Raw genomic sequence first — 11,515 nt, forward strand, 5'->3', positions numbered from 1 at the left:
CTAGTTGCAGCCTTGGCCTGAAAAAAGAAAAAGAAAAAAAGAGGCATCCTAAAAGCTGACTTTTATGAGCCTATAAATTAACTAAAAGCAACATTTTAAAAAATGGGTGCACAATCCCTCAATTTTGAATCTGTGTTCTTTATTCTGAGTTATTCTCTGCTGTAGTCATTTTACAATCACTTTGGTCTCCAGGAAGAATGGGATCCATGGGAAGCATCTTGTAACAAAAGGAAAACTGCCCCTCAAATAGTACCATCTTAACATCTTGAACAGAACAGCCAAAAGCTACAAATCATCTGCTAGGCCTCCAGAGATAAAAACTGAGTGAGCTGTTAAAACTGATTGTTTTAATTATACATACCTTTCCCACTGCCCTACTTTTCCCTGTTAACCTGAGGCCGATATCTGTGTCTTCCTAAGGTGCTGAAGATGCACCTTCCCATAGATGGACATGTAATAAATCTCTTTTTCTGTCCTTCATCATGTCTCTTTATTTGACATATTGGGGTAAGTGGCCAGACCTAATATGGGATTCCTGGTGTTTAAAACCTTGATTTCATACAGAGTAAGAGATGGGCATTGATGAGGTACACAAGAATGAAGCAGAAGCAGGGCTCTCTGGCTGTCAGCTGCTTTATCTCATGCCTAGAGCATGAACTGTCTGGTGGTCTTTTGCAAACTGCTGTTAATTAACTGCATAATTTGGTTCTTGGTTGGCTGCCTTTTTTAATCATTTGCTTGGGGGTAACTCAGCTTCTATAGGTTCTTTTTTAACTAACAATATGCATATTTCCCTCCCCCCTTTTTTTCTCTCTTTCTGTTTCTGGTGCTAGGGAGGAATTGAGAGCCTGTCTCATACTATGCCAGCTCTTTATCACTTCATCCTCCTTAATTCCAAGGTACTTATATAACCAGTAACTTCAGAATCCTAGTAACAAAAGTGCAGGTAATTTTTTTTCAAAACCAACATAAGTAGGAACATATCAGAACTCTTCATCTCTGGGATGAGAGGAGATCAGCTGGAAAGGATACACTGACAATTTTCTGGGGCAATGGGGATATTCTATATCTTGATAGCATTGTGAGTACAAAGCAGATATGTTACCAAAGCCTTGATAATGATTGTGTATTTTGTTGTACATAGCTTCAATTTACAAGATAAAGGAATGGGCTCACCAAAAAACTTCTTTATGAAAACATGACCTATAGCTGCTCACACTTGTAATCCTAACACTCATGAGGCTGAGACCTGAAGGATCCAGGTTCAAATCTAGCCCTGGTATAAAAGTCTGCCAGACTCCATCTATAATTAACATGAAAAATACCAAACTAGAGTTATGGCTCAAGTAGTAGAGCACTAGACATAAGCAATAAAACCAAATGGGAAGGAAAGGCCCCAACTTCAAGCTTCAGTACCAATTTTTGAGCTTACCTGAAAAGAATACCATGCTACTGAATGCTGGCCCAGCCATGTATTGGAAATCAGAGCCTGACCCTAATCTATGTCTTCTGAAGCCAAGAGGCTTTAATCTGAGAGGCTCCTCCTGGGGTCCATGAAATTTCCCACACCATTAGAATATAAATAATGTCCAGTACTTGGTTCTGCAGCCTGATGCCTAGTTTTCACCCCACTCCTCATGATTTGAAGCAAATCACCCAGCTTCCAAGCCAGTCTCCATTAGTATGACAAGAATAGTCACTGTTTTTGCTTCATAAAGTAGTTTCAACCAGAATCAAATAAGTATTTATTAACTAATCCTGGGGTTTGAACTCTGGGCCTGGGTGCTTTTGTGCTCAAGGCTAGAGCTCTACCACTTAAGTCACAGCTCCACTTCTGATTTTTTTTTATTTTATCTTATTTTGGAGTTTAGTGGAGATAAGAGTCTCAAGGACTTTCCTGCCTGGGCTGACTTTGAACTGCAATCCTCAGATCTCATCCTCCTGAGTAAACTAGGATTATAGGCATGAGTCACTGGCACCAGCTCAAATAAGAATTTAACACAACTTGGGAGTTTGGGAGCTGGTGGTGGGGAGGCCGTGGCAGAGCAAAAGCAGCAGGATCTCCTCCAACATTGCCTCTAGTGAAGAGGTAGCTATCAAGCTCAACTGTGTAAAGATGGAGCACCTACAGCTGCATATTGAGATCAAGTTCCACAAAATGATGCAGGGGGGAGTGGGGAGCCTGTCCATCACATGGTGCAGGTCGAGGGCCACTACCACATGGTGGTGGTGGGCCTCCAGGACCTCTTCAACTTCCATTCCTGCAAGTTTAACCTGAAGACAGTGCTGCTCCTGGCTGACCAAATGATCAGCCATGTCGAGTTCATTCACTCCAAGAACTTCATCCACCAGGATGTCAAACTGACAACTTCCTGGACCTGGGGGGAAAAAGGCAACAGTACATCATCAACTTTAGCCTGGCCAAGAAGCACCCACCAGCAGCACATCCTCTACCAGGAACTCAAGAACCTGCCCGGCACTACTCACTATACCTCCATCAGTTCCCACATTGGCATAGAGCAAAGCCAAAGATGTAACTTGGAAAGTCTGCGATATATGCTAATGTACTTCAGCCTGGGCTTCCTGCCCTGGCAGGGCCTCAAAACGCCCAAAAGTATGGGCAGATCACCAAGAAGAAGATGTCAACACCCACTGAGGTCCACTGCAAAGGCTTCTGCAAACACTTCCATTGGCTGGCCTTTTCCTACCCGTCATTGATTGGAAAATGCTCAGATTTGTGAGTCACCTGGAGGCCAAGGCAGGCTTGGAGAACTGGTTGAGGAAGGCCCTGACTTCTAGTGCCAGAGGGGCTGGTGGCAGGCAGGGCTCCTGGCAGATAGGGCTATCAGCTGGATAGAAGCGGTGACGTGGCTGGTGTCCACACCCCCATTCCTTCTCCCTCTCCAGCTGCATCTATGTAGACAAAGTGCACATCGTGGAAGGCAGGGGCCAGGCAGGGTGCTGTCACCTGACAGGCCATGGAGGACCTGACCCTGCTTCAGGTCAGACCCTCTGCTCCCTCCATGACTATCTATGCCATCCTCTTCCTCTTGTTCTCTACCTGCCAGGCAACCACCTTCACCCAGATGCCACTGGCCAGCCTGGACCCTTTTCACAGTGGCTTCCTTCTTCCTGGTCATGGAACCCTGGATCTTGCTAGGTATTTCTGTCTCCCTCTTTTAAGGATCCTAGGGATGGAAGAAGTACTCACCCACCATTCCTAGAGCTCCACAATCTGTGAAATCATGTCTTAGTTTATATTTCTTCTGGAAAAGGAGGCTTCCACAAGCCAAGCTCAGCCACACCAAAGCAACACTCTTGCACTGCCTTGTCCCTACCCCTAGCCATGCACCAGGCCCTGTGCCCACCCACAGGGCCCATGTGCCCACCCATGTACTAGTAAGGACCCATCAAAGCTTAACCTTTCCAAGACACATCACTTGACCAATAAGCTTGAGAGCTGAGCTTCAGAGTGATCTTCTCTGGTGATCCCAGCACCACTGAGCATCCAAAGCCCCTTAGACTTATAGAGGAGGTGGAGGAGATGGAGGAGCTACATCCCCAAAACTACTGGCCTGTGGTTTCGATTCCAGGGCCAGGTCTGAGCAAGTATCCCTGGGGATAGCAAGGGGTGGCAGCACCCTGAGAAATGGTTGTTCAGTGGAAAATGTGTGGAAGAAAAGCTCCTGTGTGGGATTTTCAGAAATAAACAAGCAATTGAGAGTTAGGACAAGCCTGAAGAAAGAATTTGGCTCTCTGCCTAGAAAGATCCTGTGGGCACAGGAATCGACTCCAGACCTCAACTACAGCCTTTGTATTGAGCCTGAACTCATTAAATGCCTCCCTACACTCTGCTGTGGTGTGTGTCTCTTTTCATAATTCTTTTTTTTTTTTTTTTTTGGTCAGTTGTGGGGCCTGAACTCTGGGCCTGGGTGCTCTTCAGCTCTTCAGCTCAAGGCTAGCGCTCTACCACTTGAGCCACAGCGCCACTTCCAGCTTTTTTTCTGCTTATGTGGTGCTGAGGAATCGAACCCAGGGCTTCATGCGTTCAAGTCAAGCACTCTATCACTGAGCCACCTTCCCAGCCCATGTGTGTCTCTTTTCATAAGGTAGCCTTGGGTTTGCTCTTCCAGATGCTGAGGACTAAGGCCATAACCTGGATGAACATGGACATGGGCATGTTAGTGTTGGGCTCCTCTTCGCTCTGGACCAATTGTTAGACTGATCTTGTTCTTTTAAGGAGGGTAACAAAGGTTAGGAGATAATGAGCATGTCACAGGCCAGGAAGCTTGGGGAAAGGCCTCTGTGGCCTGAGGGTAGGAGGTGGGCACCTTCCAGCATAGAAGAGCCTAGGCACTTTCTATAGAAGGGCATCCTTGAGTCCAGCTCCCTGGTGGGCTTAGTCCTTCCTAAAGTCCAGTGCAAGAATGGATTTTTTATTATATATTTTTATTGCAAAAATATTGTACAGAGGGGTTACAGTTTATGAGTAGGGTAACGAGTGCATTTTGTAGCAAGCTTTGTTACCTCCTCCTTTGTTTTCCCCCTACCATCACTTCCCTTCCCACCTCCCCAACTCTTCCCCACCCCCCCGCCACCACAACATTGTAAAGTTCATTTTCAACATAGTGTCCTGTACATCTTGTCATCACAATGGGTCAACCTGCATGAAAATGGATTTTTTTACTCCCTCAACCTGTGCTGTCCACTAGAGGAGCTACTGACCAAATGGTGATAAGCTTTAACTGACCCAAATGAGTGCTAATGAAACCAGTTTGGTAGCTTTCACCACATTTCAAGTTCTCAGGAGACACATGTGGCTGGCTAGTGGCTGCTCCGCCCAGCAAGGCAGATGCAAACGTTTGTCATCCCAGAAAGTTCTGTGGATAGCTGCACTGGATGTCTCCTTTGTGATGCCTCTTGCCAGCACAAACCAGGCCATGTGCATCTTCTCCACTCCATTGCTGGCACTCTGACCACCCCCGCCCTAGGGGCCTTGGATTCTGAAGTCCAATGCAGAACTAAGGCATCAATACCCATGTCTGACTCTTAGTAAGCACCAGCAGCAAGAGCATCTGTAGAACATTCAGGAAGGATGTCACACAACTGACATTCCAAAGCCAGGCCACGCCATCCACCCTGCAAGAAACCATTACTAACACCTTCCAGTAGACAGAACTTGGGCTGTGGATTCTGCAAAGGATCTTGACCTAGACATTGCAATATCCTTCCCAAGCCATCAGGGCACCAGAATCCCCTGATACCTGAAACCCAGGATACCACTTTCAGCACATGGTCACTGTTCTAAGGTACAACCAGCTAGACAGGAGGAAGTACCACCCACCAAGGACAGACACAGATGACCTGATGTTGACATTTCATACTTTCTTATAGGCAAGTAAAGGCTAGAAAATTATTTTTTAAAGAAAAAAAGGATTTAACATAACAAAGATACATGGCAATCACCAGAAATTATTGGCCATTGGCTAAGATTATTATATTTGTTAATTTTTAGACTTAAATACCTTCTTTTTTGGAAATATTGCTTTTTAAAAATAGGAGCAGATAACATCTCGTTTTATTTCTATTTTAATTTTGTTTTGTCACAGCTTTTAAAAAAAAAAGTAGTTGCAAGTAACAAATATAATATGAGCTGAGTTGTATCCTTCACCAAGTCATATGATGGAGTCCTAACGCTCAGTACTTAAGAATGTAGCTCTTTGGAAATACAGCCTTTGAGGTTGTGTAAGGTCACTGGATGTCTTAATGCAATGTGAGTGCTGACCTCATAAGAAGAGGAAACTGAAATGAACCCTAAGATATGTATTCAAATGTTTTTTTTTCTTTCATGCAATTGTTTCTAACACATTTATAAGATTATTTCTTTGTTGCTTTGTATGTCCCTCCCCCACAGTATAACCCCTGCTTTCACTGTATTTGATGTCAGTATAATTTGTGGAGGGGAAGGGGAAAAACAAATCATTTAAATAGAGATACAGGTCTCATTGCAACAATGAGATGTACAAGTCATTACGTCGAAAACGAACTTTACAACTTTGGTGCTGGGGGGGAGGGAGGGGAAGCAGGGAGGAGTGGGGGGGTTGGGGGGGAGGCTTGGAAGGGATGGGAAGGGGAAACAAAGGAGGAGGCTCCAATGCTTGATAAGAAATGTACTCATTATCTTGCCCATGTAATTGTAACCCCTCTGTACAGTATTTTCACAATAAAAAAAAGAAGAGGAAACTGGACAGACTCACATACAGTAATAATAATAATAATAATAATAATAATAATAATAATAATAATAATAATAATAATGTGAAAACAAGGAGAACATGGGCATCTGCACCCAAGGGGAGGAAAACAGTGATGTTCATAACCTTGATCTCCAACTTCCAGCATTCTGAACTGTGAGAAATTAACCCCCACCTCCCCTTTTTTTGTTTCGGTGTTGATCCCAGGGATTGAACTCAGGGCCTAGGTATGGGCCCTGTGCTTTTCTTTTCTTTTCTTTTTCTTCTTTCCTTCCTTCCTTCCTTCCTTCCTTCCTTCCTTCCTTCCTTCTTTCCTTCCTTCCTTCCTTCTTTCCTTCTTTCCTTCCTTCCTGTCTTTCTTTTTCTTTTTCTTTTTTTCCTCAAGGCTAGTGCTCTACCACTTGAGCCACAGCTTCACTTCTGGATTTTTGGTGGTTCATTGGAAATTAGAGTCTCATGGACTTTTCTGTTCAAGCTGGATTTGAACTATGTTCTTCAGATCTCAGCCTCCTGAGTAGTTAGGATTAAAAGTGTAAGTCATTGATTTCTGGCACAATACTTGTTTCTAAGGAGTTCTGTTGTTATTCCTTTATCATTTGAGGGAAGCAAACAAATCATTGTTCCTAGCAGATAGTCTGTCCTGAAGAGAGGCTCTTTTTTTTTTTTTTTTTTGCATTGGAGTAGTTTTGGTCCCTTATCTTAAATATAGTAGTGATCATGCCAGGTGCTGCTTTTTCTTAATTCATGGGCCTATGTAAATAATCAGTGTTTTCTAGAAAAAGCAGCCTTTAAGCACCTTTTATAGAATTTACTGATGTCTAACACATTACTTCATATTTCCAACCAAAGACATGATATTCTTAAATTTAATAACTATAAACTTAATTTTGACTCAGAATACAAAAGTCAGATATTACTTTAATTCCCTATAGGAAAGCACTGGAACTTTTTAAAAGTGTGCCCTGTGGTGGGATGGGGCATCCACAAAGCTTAGAGCTTAATGATTGTTGCTACATATATTAACTGCTTTCTCTGATGTTATACTGTTGGGGACTCACTGGTAGGAACAGACTGTTTCTTTCAGGGTTAGTTAGTTATGTGGTTCTGAGTATGCCTTTTATATATAAACTAACCAACTTAGAGCCAACATTCCTTTCCTCACTTCCCCTGCTAGACTATGAAAGGATGAACCTTCAGGCCACTATCCACCTGCCCTAATTACCACAGAGAATGATATCAGACACAGGAATAACCCTGCACTCCAGAGCCACCTGAACTTGTTCAACTAGCCAATCCTGAATTAGTCTATGCTTCTGCTATAGGTAATGGTTTCAGTCTCTACCAAAGATTCAAACACTAGAAACTTAGTCTCCAGGGTGGTAATGTTTAGGAAAAGTAGAACTTTTAAGAGATGGGCTCGGTGCAAGGTAATTTGGTCATAGAGGTTTCACCCTCAGAAGGGATTAAGGCTGGTCTTACAGAATGAGTTAGCTCTCTAGAAAGCAAGTTGATATAAAAAGAACAAGCCTGGGTAGCCCCCTGCCATTGTAATGAATCTTACCATGAGATACTCTTTCAGAAGCTGAGCAGATGGAGCCACCTAATCTAGCCTACAAAACTATGAGCTAAAATAAAAAACAAAAACTTTTTAAGAAAAAATAAAATTCACACCTTTGGGTTGTTTTATTATAAAAATAGAGACTGGACAAAGACACCCAAGTAGCTTTGTTTCTCCCTATAGAAACCACAATCAAGGCTCTTCTCCATGCTTTCCCCTCACTCCTGCTGCCTCCTGACCAAACCTGGCACTTCCTTGTGTCACTCTGTATTATATAGCTTGCCCTTCTTCTTGAGATCTATACATAACGAACTGTCTCTGTGGCATCATCCATGTATCCTGATCTGTGGGTATCTCTGTACCAGAATAAAAAACAAATCCTGTGGGAAAGAATTACTTTGGAAAAAATGGCCTGTGCTCTCCTTTCCTCCTTCAAGTAATATATCTTCCTGCACTCTTAAAACAATAATAAACCCCATAATAGTAAGCTAATTCAGAGGGGTCTACACCAGAAGCCTTGGTCCACTGTTTGTCTCCTTGGAGCTACCTCATCTGTGAGGTTTTCACGTATCACAGGCCTTAGCCCATTCTTAACTCATTGACTATGCCCCAAATGCCAAGTTGGAGCTCTACTCCTTCAGTACACTTTAGGCAAATGCCTCTGGAAATAGATATGGCTTATTATGTGTCCAGCCCTTCTAGGACATTGTTAGAATATAAATTCTAATAATACTGACATATTGAACTGAAGAACTAAAAGAGGATACAGGAGAAGCTGTTGTTGGTATTGACAAATGTTACTTTCTCATTGTTTTCTTATTATTGTGTTGATGACTTAAAAAAAACAGTAAAGATGTAAAGTTTGATTGTAACCTTATTTTTTTCTTTCTTCCTCCTCTGTTCCCTACTTTTGCCCATTTACTTTCTAGCTTCACTGATAATCACTATAGCTGACCCAGATGTCAGATTGTAAGATGTCATTAATAAGTTGGAAAATATAATTTAAATAATTTATCATCTCTGACTGGTCATAATGGACAAAATTGATTAATGGACAAAATTGATTAAATTTTTTATTTTGCATTTCTGTGGTTTAAAACAAAAGTCATGTTCTTATGATACTCAAAGAACCAGTGAGCTTTTCTTCTTTTTTACTTTATTTTTAATTAAAAATTTGTATTGTTATTTTAAAGGTGATGAACAGCCAGGCACTGGTGGCTCATGCCTATAATGCTAGCTACTCAGGAAGCTGAGAGCTGAGGATCACAGTTCAAAGCCAGCCCAGGAAGGAAAGTCCATGAGACTCTTTTTTTTCCTTTTTATTTTCTTTTATTATGAAGGTGATGTATAGAGGAGTTACAGTTATATAAGTAAGGTAATGATCATGAGCCTGTTTGCCTGTTTATCTCTAATTAATCACCAGAAAACCAGAAGTAGAGCTATGGCTCAAAGTGGTAGAGCACTAGCTTTGAGCAAAAAAGCTCAGGGACAGTGCCCAGGCCCTGAGTTCAAGCCCCATAACTGACTAAATAAATAAATAAATAAATGTGATATACAGAGAGGTTACAGTTACATAAGTCAGGTAAAGAGTACATTTCTTTTTGGACAATGTCACCCCTTCCCTTGTTTGGACTATTGCTTTCCTAAATGATTTCTAGAAATGCATTTGTCTGCCTCAGCTATTCAACACCTTCATATGTTCATCATGGTGATGAACAAGAGTGATCAAGGTAAACCCATACCATCCTCATGTAGAAGAAGCTGAAGGGAAAGCATCCTGAGAACCAGAGGTTCCAGGACTAGGTGTGATTGTCAGTAACCACACTGGCACCTCTGTATGGCATTGACCTCTCACAGTCATGTCAGTTCATTTACTTTCACAACTTGAAATCTCAGCAGATAGAAGTCTTTTATTAACTTATAGAAGTCTTTGCTAACATGATGGTTTGACATGATTTTCCAACTTTACAGTATGACAAAAGCAACATGCATTCAGTGGAAACTTTTTTGTGTGTGTCTGTACTAGGGCATGAACTCAGGCCCTCCCATTGGACTTATTCATTCATGACTATCATTCTACCACTTGAGCCATGCCTCCAGTCCAGAATTTTTGCTGGTTAATTGGAGATAGAGTGTCTTAAACTTTTCTTCTCAGGCTTGCTTGGAACCTTGATCTTCATATCTCAGCCTCCTGAATAACTAGGATTATAGGCATAAGCTACTGGTGCCCAGTTTAGAATTTAAAATGTTTTAAATTTTTTGAATTTCCCAGGTTAATGATATGTACTGTGATATAATCTTATGATAGCAGTCAGTTCCAGCTCCCTGAAAACTGGGTGATCACAAGCGGAAACAACCAAAGTTTTATTGGGAAACTGTGGTTTTCAGGAGCTTGTGTGGTGGTATGGGAGAGGCCTGGGATGATGCATTATTAAGCCATGTAGAGTAGCACAGGCCTAAAGCCCCAGAATTCAGGGGTATGTTTACCTAGTATTCACAAGGCCCTGAGTTCTATCATCAACAATCCAAGAAAATAAACAAGCAAAAAGAAAGAAAGAAATATTGAAAGAAAGAAAAATGAAGAAAGAAAGGAGAGAAAGTAGGAGAGAAAGACAGTAGGAGAGAAAGATAGTAGGAGAGAAAGGAAAGAAGAAAGAAAGAAAACCTCAGGAGGCTGGGACAGGAGAATCTTAATTTCAAGGCCATCCCTGTACTCCCCTCACACACACCCAGTGCCTTTTAAACAGATGATATTTTTATTTGTAATATTCTTAATGTACTCAATTATCAGAGTATAATCCCATCTTGAGTCCAAGAGCACTGATACCTACCTTGAAGTATTAGTGTCTTCAAGTATGAGTACGAAAACCGTTTCCTCCAACCCATAGCAGCAATGAGTCCTATCCTTAGAGATGTCTAAATGATTAGGAGTTTGCCCTTTTAGTTGGCTTGTATGAGAATGATCTCAAAGCGATGTAGCTTAGGATATACTTGGGAACCTTAATATTAACTCTTCCTTGTTTGGTCCCTTCACAGACACTCCTTTCTTCTCCCTCTTCAACTGTTCTATGTACCTATTATTGCAGTTATGTTGGAGGGCATAAAACTCAAGACCCTATCTGAAAACCATTTAAAGCAAATGCAGTGCTGAGGTCCCATCCTAACTGATGGAGCTGCTGCCTCACAAGCATGAGGCCCTGAGGTCAAACTCATATACAATAGAAAGAAAGAAAGAAAGAGAGAGTGGGGAGAGGGAGGGAGGGAGGAGGAGGGAAGGAGGGAAGGAAAGGAAAGAAAGAAGGAAGGAAGGGAAAGGAAGAAGGAAGAAAGGAAGGGAAAGGAAAGAAAGAAGGAAGGAAGGAAGGAAGGAAAGAAGGAAGGAAGGAAGGAAGAAAAGAAAAGTAAAGAGCCAGGCTCATACCTGCAATCTTTGCTACTCAGAAAGCTGAGATCTTCGGACTGAAATTTAAAGCCAGCCCTGGCAACAGAGGCCGTGAGACTCTTATCTCCAGAAAACTGGAAGTGGAGCTGTGGCTCAAAGTGATAGAGCTTTAGTCTTGATCTTAAAAGCTCAGGGACCATACCTAGGCCCACAACTGACCAAAAATGAATAAATTTTGAAAAAGCGCATAATCTCCTCCCGGAGGAGGGGAAGTGAAGGATAAGAAGGTTCCCTCAGCTTCCCATTTTCTACAGAAGACAC

At 42.1% G+C, this 11,515-nt stretch overlaps 1 pseudogene; it reads left to right on the forward strand.

The window, feature by feature from the left end:
- Positions 1-572: 572 nt before the first annotated feature.
- Positions 573-2,857, forward strand: LOC138836788 (casein kinase I pseudogene; annotated as a pseudogene).
- The last annotated feature ends 8,658 nt before the right edge of the window (positions 2,858-11,515 follow it).

Source organism: Dipodomys merriami, unplaced genomic scaffold (genome assembly GCF_024711535.1).
Source record: "Dipodomys merriami isolate MVZ:Mamm:240054 unplaced genomic scaffold, mDipMer1.0.p SCAF_26, whole genome shotgun sequence".
Lineage (NCBI taxonomy): Eukaryota > Metazoa > Chordata > Mammalia > Rodentia > Heteromyidae > Dipodomys > Dipodomys merriami.